The sequence below is a fragment of the Balaenoptera borealis genome, assembly GCF_965194805.1.
Source record: "Balaenoptera borealis genome assembly, chromosome: 4".
In the NCBI taxonomy this organism is placed as follows: Eukaryota; Metazoa; Chordata; class Mammalia; order Artiodactyla; family Balaenopteridae; genus Balaenoptera; species Balaenoptera borealis.
In genome coordinates, this window is record NC_138861.1 from 137,486,000 (window position 1) to 137,496,478 (window position 10,479).

The window sequence follows — 10,479 nt, forward strand, 5'->3', positions numbered from 1 at the left end:
TAACTTTCTTTTTTTTTTTTTTTTTTTTTTTTTTTTTTTTTTTTTTTTTTTTTCACACACACACACACACTGTATTTTATTTTTACAAGAGATAAATCGACTGACACCAAGCATTGTACATGGATGACCACAACAAAAGCAACAATGATTGCAGGCTAACTTTCATCTGTGTTCTTGGGTGACAACATCTCACTTTCATGTTTTCAGGAATGTAAACATCCTGCTGATTCCTTCTCTATATTTTGCTTATTTTTCCTCATTATCTTGCTGATCTCTGCTACTTACTTGACCAAATGACTGAAACTCTCCCTTTCCCAGTTTCCTCATCTGTAAAAGCAAGGATAATAATGCCTACTTCATAGAGTCATTGTGAGGATTCAATGAGTTAAAATTTAAGTGCTTAGGTGATGTCTGATATATAGGTAATACTCAGTAAATCTTAACTATCTTTATCATGATTAATTTACACTGAATTCACTAAACTTATACATTCTCTTTTTCTTAAACCCTTCACTTCTTAGATACAATATATCTTTTTCTGATCAAGATTTCTCATTGATTGAAGCATAGGTATTGAACCCATTTTAAAGCCCTAAATAAGTGCTTTTCAGATGATCTGCAGATCTTAAATGTAAGAACTTAGTTGCTGTAGTCACAGAGTGAGGTACAAATTTGTCTTTACCTATTAGCACTGTGGTCCTGAATAAATTACTTAATCTCTCTGATCTTCAATTTCCTCATCTGTAAAGTTGGGGTGATGATAAAAAACATGCCTTCATATGGTTACCATGAGGATAAAATGAGAAAAATCCTTTAAATGTGCCCATCTAAAAATGTTCCTATTATATAGGAAGTGTACAATAAGTATTTAAGTATATTATTAGTTTGCAATTAGATTATAGATGACACATTATGTTTTGGGGCATGGGCAATATAGGATTGACCCTCTGTATTTTCCATGTGATTATTTTTCTTCTTTTTATTGAGGTAAAATTTATATACAGCAAAATGCACAAATCTTAAAGGTATAGGGCAATGAGTTTAGACAGATGTGATCACCATTTGCCCATGTGACTAACAACCCAGACAAGATGTAGAACATTTCCACCATTCCAGAAAGTTCTACTGAGCCTCCTTCCAGTGAATCTCAACCCCTTGATAGGCAACCACTGCTCTGAATTCTAACACCATACATCAGGTTTGTCTGTTTTTTGAACTTCATTTGTGTGATGGAATAATAGAGTCTTCTTTCACTCAATATGATGTTTTTGTGGTTTATTTATGTTGTTGCAGGTATCAGTAGTTCATTAAAAAAAATACTGATTAGAATTCCATTACAGTGTGTCCCCTACACACGAGCGAGTTCCGTTCTGAGAGCACATTCATTAAGTCCAATTTGTCTGTAAGTCCAACAAAGTTAGCCTAAGTACCCAGCTAACACAATCGGCTATATAGTACTGTACTGTAATAGGTTTATAATTACCGTATGCTAACACATATATATGGAATCTAAAAAAAAAATTGTTCTGAAGAACCTAGGGGCAGGACAGGAATAAAGACGCAGACGTAGAGAATGGACTTGAGGACACGGGGAGGGGGAAAGGTAAGCTGGGACAAAGTGAGAGAGTGGCATGGACATATATACACTACCAAACGTAAAATAGATGGCTAGTGGGAAGCAGCCACATAGCACAGGGGGATCAGCTCGGTGCTTTGTGATCACCTAGAGGGGTGGGATAGGGAGGGTGGAGGGAGACGTAAGAGGGAGGGGATATGGGGACATATGTATATGTGTAGCTGGTTCACTTTGTTGTACAGCAGAAACTAACACAACGCTGTAAAGCAATTATACTCCAATAAAGATGTTAAAAAAAACAAAAAATCAAGAAAACATTTTTAATCTTACAGTACAGTACCTTGAAAAGTACAGTAGTACAGTACAACAGCTGGCATACAGGGGCTGGCATCGAGTGAACAGGCAAGAAGAGTTACTGACTGGAGGAGGGAGAGGAGATGGGAGGTGGTAGAGCTGAAGTATCGTTAGCAATAGGAGATGGAAGGCAAGCTACAATTTCAGTCACGCCTGACGTTGATGGTAGAATTTCTGGTTCCTTGCTGGATTCAATTCTATCTACCCTCTTGGAAAAATGATCCAGTGATGTCTGGGTAGTAGCTCTTTTTTTCTCATCATAGATGACACGGTGGCACCGATTGCATTCTGAACGGCTGCTGCAACCTTTGCGTACCGTTCTACGTTCGGGTCCTGTGCCTCAAAAACTAACAGTGTCTCCTCAAATAAAGAAAATCCCTTGCCATTTCCTGTGTCATGAATCTCTTCGGTTCTACAGTTACTTCTTCCTCTTTTCTCTCTTCATCCTTTCTCTGGGCCTCCAATTCCATCAGGTCTTCATTAGTAAGCTCCTTGTGTTGCACAGCAAGGGGTTCAGTGAAGTTGTCCTCTTGCAGATCTAACTTGAAATAAAGATACTGTACTACTGTACTCTATACAGTACTGTACAGTAAAGTACACAAAAGCACAACCACTTGTAGAGGATGCACGCACGTGACAATGTACACCAGAAACGTGAACTAACTTACGTGATTGGACATATGAATGCATGTTTGCATCTTTGAAGTTTTGCAACTTGAAGGTTCGTATGTAGGGGACTTACCTGTATATGACATATCATCTTTTGTTTATCCATTTTCCTATTGATAGTATGTAGGCTGTTTTCACTTTTTTTGGCTATTATTAATAAAGCTGCTAAGAATGGAATAGATCATGGTACATGTTTAACTTAAGACTTTGGCGTATAATTTTCCAATGTGATTGTACCATTTTACATTCCTACTACCAATCTATGAGAGTCTTTTTAATTTCAGCTGCTCTAGTGAGTATGAAGTGACACCTCACTCTGGTTTTAATTTGCAGTCCCTGATGACTAAATATGTTGAGCATTCTTTCATATGCTTATTGGCCATTCTGCATCTTCTTTGTGAAGTGTGAATTTAAAACATTTTCCATTTTTAAAATTGAGTTGTCTTTTTATCCTTGAGTTTTAAAAATATATTTATGATATAAGTCCTTTGTGAGATAAGAGTATTGCAAATATGTCTTGCAGTCTGTAGCTTCCTTTTTCATTTTCTTAATGGTGTCTTTGGATGAGTTTTATATTTTGGTAAAGTTAGTATTTTGTGGTTAGTACGTTTTGTGTTCCCTAAAAAATCTTTTTCTATACCAAATCATATAAATATTATTTTAGTTTTTCTTCTAAAGCCTTTAGAGTTTTAGCTTTAAGTTCAGGCCTAGATCCATCTCTTCGTGCATGGTGTGAGGAAGGGGTCAAAGTTTTTTTTTCATACATCTATACAGTTATTCTGGTGCTATTTGTTGAAAAGACTTTTTCTTTCTCCATTGATTTGCCTTGGATTTTTGTCTAAAACGTGTTCTCCATGTATGTGTTGCTCTATTTTTGAACACTTCATTCTGTTCCATTTATTTATTTGTACATTGTTACTTTGATATGACATTGTCTTGATTGTTTTTTACTATTGTAAATGGTATTGATTTTTGAATGACCTTTTCTAATTGTTTGTTACTAGTATACAGAAATACAATTTTTTAATATGTTGATCTCATATTCTTACTTTGCCAAATTTACTTATTAGTTCTAGACGTAGCAGTTCTGTAGATTCCTTATGATTTGCTACATTCACCATCATTTAGTATGCAAATAAAAAGTTTTATTTCTTCCTTTTTAACCTTGATGCCTTTCTCCATTCAATTCAGTTGATGATTTTTATAATACACTGAATTCAATTTACCCAAGAAAAAGAAATGTTGAACAACTGATTACTTCTATCGTTTATCGATCTAAAAAGGCTTTTGGGAGGCATGCCTGATTAGGACATACTACAGAAATCATCTTCAGGAATATTTTGCTGAAAAAAAAGTCCTTAAGGTTGTGAACGTCTAGAAAGATGAGTTCTATTGATGCTGTTCTTAACTGGATACCCAGGGAGCTTGTGAGTAACCATTTGTTCCGTGGACAGTTGGGAGTAAAGATATTTTATTAATCTGACTTCCAATGTTAGGATTTCACATTACTACAAAATTTTGTTGACCTTCACAGCTTTTCCTATCGTTAGGCCTCCCTGTCTTTCTGCAGGTGTTACTACCTCATTTCAGACTGAAGAAAATCTGGCAGAACATCCTGAAATAAATCAGCAGTGCTGAAAAGGGAAAGATCGATAAGAATTTCTCTCCTAGGCTAACTCCCTCTTTTACCAGATACCGTGGGTTATCCAAATGAATCCAAATGATGACTCTCCCCCACAGAAGAGGGAAATTAAAACTTTAAATCAACCCATCATGTTTTCTGCATGTGTGCTTAGGCTCCAGTGGAAAAGTTTCCTTGGATGCTCTTTCATTATCTTAGGCAAATAAGCAGCAGGGGATTCTGTGTAAATATGCAAATGCACACGCTGAATTAAGGCGTATTGTTTGCTCAGTTAATATGTGCTTTGGAGGAGGCATTATTTGCTTATAAAGCTCTGAAATCCCTTTGTAGATACATCACTTTGGGCTGACAGCTCTGAGAGGTGGGAGCTGATGGAGTGCTCTAGCAGCCCTGCTTGAAGTGCTGTTGGCACGGCTGGCGGGGAGGGGGCTGCTGATGGGTGATGCTTCTTCCTGTCACCCCAGCAATGGCACAACCAGAAATAGCAGACAGCATGTGAAGAGACGATGATAGAGTATGAGGGATACACAGAATGAAAATTACTCAGAATATGGCAGCCTTCTCCTCCCTAAATAATTGAGAACTGGCTGAACAGTCACTCACAGAGAGGCACAAAGCAGGGATCTTTCTATGGGTGTGCTTGCAGAAATGACTCGCCGTATTCAGTAGAGAGGGTGTACATGAAGGGAAGACCTATTGCTTACCTTATGTCTCTATCCAGCTCACAGTTTCTAAAAGAATGACAGAGAAGAGAGAGCTGTTGGGTTTTTCTGCTGAATTATGGCCATAAGTACAGACGATTAGAGATAATCACAAATCCTTTCTCCTCTCTTCCAGAAGTTGGCATGCTGAAATTTGGGCTCGTGGTCTTGTATTCGGAAGCCCAGTAGGTGTATCCTGAGTCCTTCTGTGTAAAGAAATGTGGTCTCAGAATAGCACTGCATATATTCAGCCCAGATTAATGATCTGTTAGGTAATCAAAAACCTGGCCCAACACAGTTAAATGTCACCTTGACCTAAGTTAGGAGTACTAGATTTTCTTTTGATGACAGGACACTTTAAATCAAGAAGTGCTTGGACGAAAGCACTTTTGCCAATTGTCTCCTGTGGATGTGTATCTTATGGCTGGTAGCTCCATTAAATGAGTGGTGCGAACATCCTTTAGTCTCAAGCTTCCTTTTACTTCTGCCTCTGGTGAGCGCTCAAGAATACAGAGGTTATCATAACAAAACAGAAGCAATGTGAATAAAAAGTTAAGGGTAAAAAAGAGTGAGCTTAGTCACTTTGATGAATCTACTAAGAAAGGTATATGTGACTTTGGCACATTTTTTTTTTTTGGCCAATTTGTTTGAGAGGAAGTTATAGAATCAAAAGTTTTGAAAAGTGTGACACACCAAGTGAATTCATAAGCCAACTTTCTCTGCGAAACAAAGCTCAAAGGCACAAAAGCACAAAGCAAGGTTTCTGTGTCTGCCACAAACTCACTCCCTTGAAGTTGTCCTATTGCTTTTATAAGCAAAACTGCAGCATAGCCAATGGGCAGATAGAAGCAGGTGGGGTCCCACTGTGGACATGTTCCATCTGTAGGCCATTAGGAGTCTGCTCCAGCGGCCCCGTGTGGTTCTCATTAAACACTAATCAAAAGGCTAGGGCTCATCTTTTTTGCAGTGCTCCCTATTTCTTTTAATGTACCTGCAAATAAATGAAATGGGCTTAATGGACTGAGGCTTTGACTGATTCTCATAGCTCTGCTGCATGGTCACTAGTTGCTCCTCTTGGTAATTTACAAGGTTTCCCGCTGTATGATAAAACACAGGTGCTCAGGCTGTCATCCAGAGCGATGATTTATTAGCTTTAGTCGTACCACAGACCTCAGGCAGCAGGCACTAAATCAAGAGAACATATACTGAAATAATATGTTTTCCAATGATGACCCATGGAGACTCTTTAGTTGTTCATGCCCTTTACCCACTGCTGTTGGTTTTGCCATTTCTCCTCATTATTTTAAAGCCCAAAGGATTCACTTCCTGTCTTAATTTCTCACCTACCAGGATGGCCTCACCACCAGCTTTATTGCTATAGATTTCTAGTTGATCCTTCATACCGTCGAAGAGTTCCAGCTAATGAGGAGGAGAAAGGGAACCTCAGGGGCTTTTTCAGGCCTCGGGGACATTCAGAATTCCTATTCCAGGCTTTACTTTGCTATGGTTGCCAGACAATAAAAGCTCATGTTGTTCTTTAAAAACAAACCCTGCTTTGTGGTTAAATATGTCCAGACGTTCCTTTGGAACATTGCATCCACTGAATATTTCTTCATGGAAATTTGTTCAGAGGTGCTGCCTTCCTATTTTTGTGACAGTGACTATCAATCAAAGTGACTTCTTGTTGATTATCCAAGAGCCCTATGAACAGATCAGAGAAATCTTTAATTAGTGTTAAATGCCTGCCAAACATGGGCACAGAGAAGAATCACTCAGTCAATCAAAGCAGAAACCTGGTGTGGATTCTGAATTTTAATGAGAGGCCAGATCAGAGATGTAAAGGGAGTCCTAATAGGTTAAGAAAGTGAATATAGGGAGTAAAATGTCCAAAAGTATACTGAAAACTGAAAAGAATAGGAATAGAACAGAAAAGTCAGTGATGTAAAATACTAAGTAAGATAACAGAAGTGAACGTTAATTTTATGAAACAGATAATGAAACCCAGAACTTGGCCCTTAATAGCACAAAAGAGGGAGATCCAAAGCTTCAGTCAAAGCTATGGGGAGTCAGTGATCCTTGCCTTGCATGTGTAGCTGTGGGATGACAGGTGCAGAGCGGGCATGATCCAGTAGTGGAAGTAGGGTGGTGTGAGGGTGTTCATGACTGAGGATCTTTGGATTTGCCAATACCAAAGTGAGGTAGCCCAGTGGTGAAGATGGTGAGGACGGTGACCACCCAGGAGGTTTCTGAGTACCCTCAAAGGCAACAGCTACCCCATTTGTTAGAAGGAAGAAGTGGAAATATATATATATATATATGATTCCCCAAGGTGATATTCAAAACATTCAACAACTGGTGAGGACTGACCCTGACCTTTCAGAATGGACACCAGGCATGCCCTGGGGCAAGATCCTGGATGTCTCTGCCGGGACAGGCATTAGGCCCTTACTGGCTGTATCACGGGGAGGTCTGGGGGTCCTGGGAGAAGGCTGGGCAGCCAAGGCTGTGAGCAGCTCTGGTAGGCTTCAGGGCAGGGGCTTCCTACCAACCATTAAGAAAAAATTTCAATATGCTGACATTTTCAGTGGAACCAGCGCGTACTGGTTGATCTTCAGTCCTGTCAAATTTCTCTGTTACGAATGTTAATTCGTGATGTTGCAGAAAATCTCCCTTTTTATCTTCTCCTCTTAAGTTACATCATGAGAGAAAGAACTGAGATTTTTAAGACCAAATAAACGCGGTGAGGCAGTGGCTTTCTTCTTCCAAGACCCTTCATGCCCAGCAAAAAAGCAGCATGAGTACTGTGACAGCAGTAAGAAACAACCCTCTGGCATTCCCAGCCAACTCCGTAACCAACTGTCACAACCACCCTTTAACTGTTCTGCCTTTCTTGCTGCTGTCTGTTGGTTTTTAGAAGGAAGATTATTTCTGCTGTTATATCAGATATGTCAACTTCTCAAGTTGTCTTAAATACTAACAAACACCATCTTCACTGTATTTGAGAAAGGAAACTGACAAAAAGAGCTAGAAGGGAACTTGAGAAAATATTTACCCAATTTTCTAATGGGGCATTGCAACAATGCAATAAGTACACGAAAATATTTGTTGAATAAATAAATGGGTAAATGAATCAGTGGAATTATTCTTAAGTTCTACAATCAGAGAGAATATCTATCTAGCATCATCTCTTTTGTTATTCTTAGTATTGTAAAATCAATATGAACAAGTTAAAAAAGTATAAGCAATACAGAAATGTCCTTTTTTGCCCAATGACTGCATAGTTTTCCATTGAACAGAAGAAATGTGATTTATATAACCTGCTTCTTACTGGTAGATATTTGAATTTTTTCTAACTTTCACCCTTCTCAACAGTTCTATAATGCTCATTTTTTAAAACTCATTCAAGTATTTCTATAAGATAAATTCTGCTAAGGGAATTGAGGAGAGAAAGGTATACACATTTAAAATTATAATACATATTGCCAGATCACTCTTGAAAAAGTTATATTAGTTTATACTCTAACCAGAAGTGTATGAGAGTACTTGTTTCTTCACATTCTCAACAAATACTGGTGACGCTATTTTTAAAACTTGGCAATCAGAGAGGTGAAAAATTGTACCTCTATTTTTTAATTTAAATGTTTCCAACTATCAGTGAAGTTGAGCATGTTTTTATATGTTTAGTGACATTTACGTTTCTTCTAAGCATTTCTAGCTTTTTTGGGATTTTTTGCCATTTTTCAGTGGTGATGGTTGCATCATTTTTCTTATTGATTTGTAAGATCCTTTTTTATATCAGGGAAATCAACTTTTCACCTGTGATCAGTGTTGCATTTTTATTAGTTTGTTTTTAACTTTGGTTATGTCATATTGTATCATACTTTGTTGTATAGAAGTTTATAATGTTCATATTGTTAAATTTATTATTTTTTTCTTTGTTTTTGTGTCATGTTTAGAAAATATTTCCTCACTACAAAATTAGCCTAAAATATGACTGTATTTCTTCTAGTCCTTCTATATTTTTATGATTTTACATATGTCTTTATTCCATCTAGAATTTTCTAATTTATATTTAAAGACTTTCAGAGAAAGATATCCTATAGTCTTTATGGTTAACACATTCTAATCATTAGCCCCTAGAATGCTTAGAAGAATCTTTCTTAGAAACATAGAATTTTAAGGCTAAAGAAATAATCTTTGTCATTTTAAAAATAAAGAACCTATGATCAAGAGGTTAGTAAAAATAGTGATTTAGGGGCACAGCAGAGAGTAGACCACACATCTCTGATTTCTGGTTTAAGAGCCTTTTCTCTGTGTTATGCTGACATTTAAAATATTTAAATAAATCCTTCAGAGCAAAACTCAAATGGCTTCTTCTCGTTTTGTGTCTTCAGTAGGAACGTATTTTATTCTAGCTTGTCCATGAAAACCATGACTATATTAATTTCTCTTCAGCCATTTTCATCCCCACATTAAGTGAGTGGGTGCAGATATTACGCATTCGAGAATTATGTATAAATATGATGAAAGAGAGTGTAGTGGGAAAAGTTTAGAATCTCAGGAGTGTTTGGTCATGACCACCATTGTTGACATCTGACTGTGACAATTTAGTTTTGAGAAATATCAGTGATCCCTTAGGAAGCAGCAGAAAAGTTTCTCAAACTAATGTGTTGAATCATTGGTCATTTGAGAAAGAAGAAAATGGACAGTCAGTATAATGTTTGCATTTACTAAATAGTATATCCAGTTATGCGAAAAGAGAAAACTTCAGAATTCAGTTTTAAATGGGTTATGTTATTAGGATCAATATTCAGTTTCTGCTACTTCTGTGCATAAACAGGCACACATACGTCACAAATTTCTACATGCCTATAAACCTGTTTTACCACCCTCTTGGCCCTGTCCCTTCAGTCTCTGTGGAACTCCTGGTCCTACACTGCCTATCCAGGGCTCCAGCCATCTGCTTTCCTTTGCTCTGGAATAATTATGCCTTCTGCTTTTGGCCTGCCTGCTTGGTTTCTGACCTGTGTTTGCCTAATCTCTGGGAGCTGAGAGGCTCTGCTTTCCCTGTGTCTGCCCAATTCCTAACAAACACGCTGCTCTCGCCTGCCCTTTGACACCAGTTCCTCTGGACTCCTGCCTGCCTTCTGCCTAACTCACCATTTGGCTCACAACTTCTCAACTGGGGTGAATTCCTGGCTTTCCCAGTTTCTGTTTCTCCACACTAACTCTGCACTTCTATTGTATGATAGTCTACCATTCTAGCATTCATGCCTAGGATTCAAGTTTCCTTTTTCTTTTTGCTTTTATCTGCTGTGGAGGAGAATATGTAACATAAATACAACCTCACCAACCTCACTAAGGCACGAGGACATTTCTGTACGGGGTCAAGTCACACACAAGTTAGGTAATTCACAGGAACACTTTCTAATTGTTTCTTTAGTTAGGCATAGACTTGATATACATCAATATGATTCTTTGTGGTTTCCTTTGTTTAAGATTTTCCCCAACTCTTGGGAGCCTTGTCCTTTTAAAAT

General features: G+C 37.8%; 1 long non-coding RNA gene across 1 annotated transcript in view; it reads left to right on the plus strand.

Annotated features, from left to right (window-relative positions):
- LOC309627651 overlaps positions 1 to 932 on the plus strand; it is a 47,838-nt gene extending 46,906 nt beyond the window's left edge. Inside the window, exon 2 of the long non-coding RNA XR_014243896.1 lies at positions 155 to 932. This is a non-coding gene — a long non-coding RNA (uncharacterized lncRNA). The remainder of the gene's footprint in view (positions 1 to 154) is intronic.
- The last annotated feature ends 9,547 nt before the right edge of the window (positions 933 to 10,479 follow it).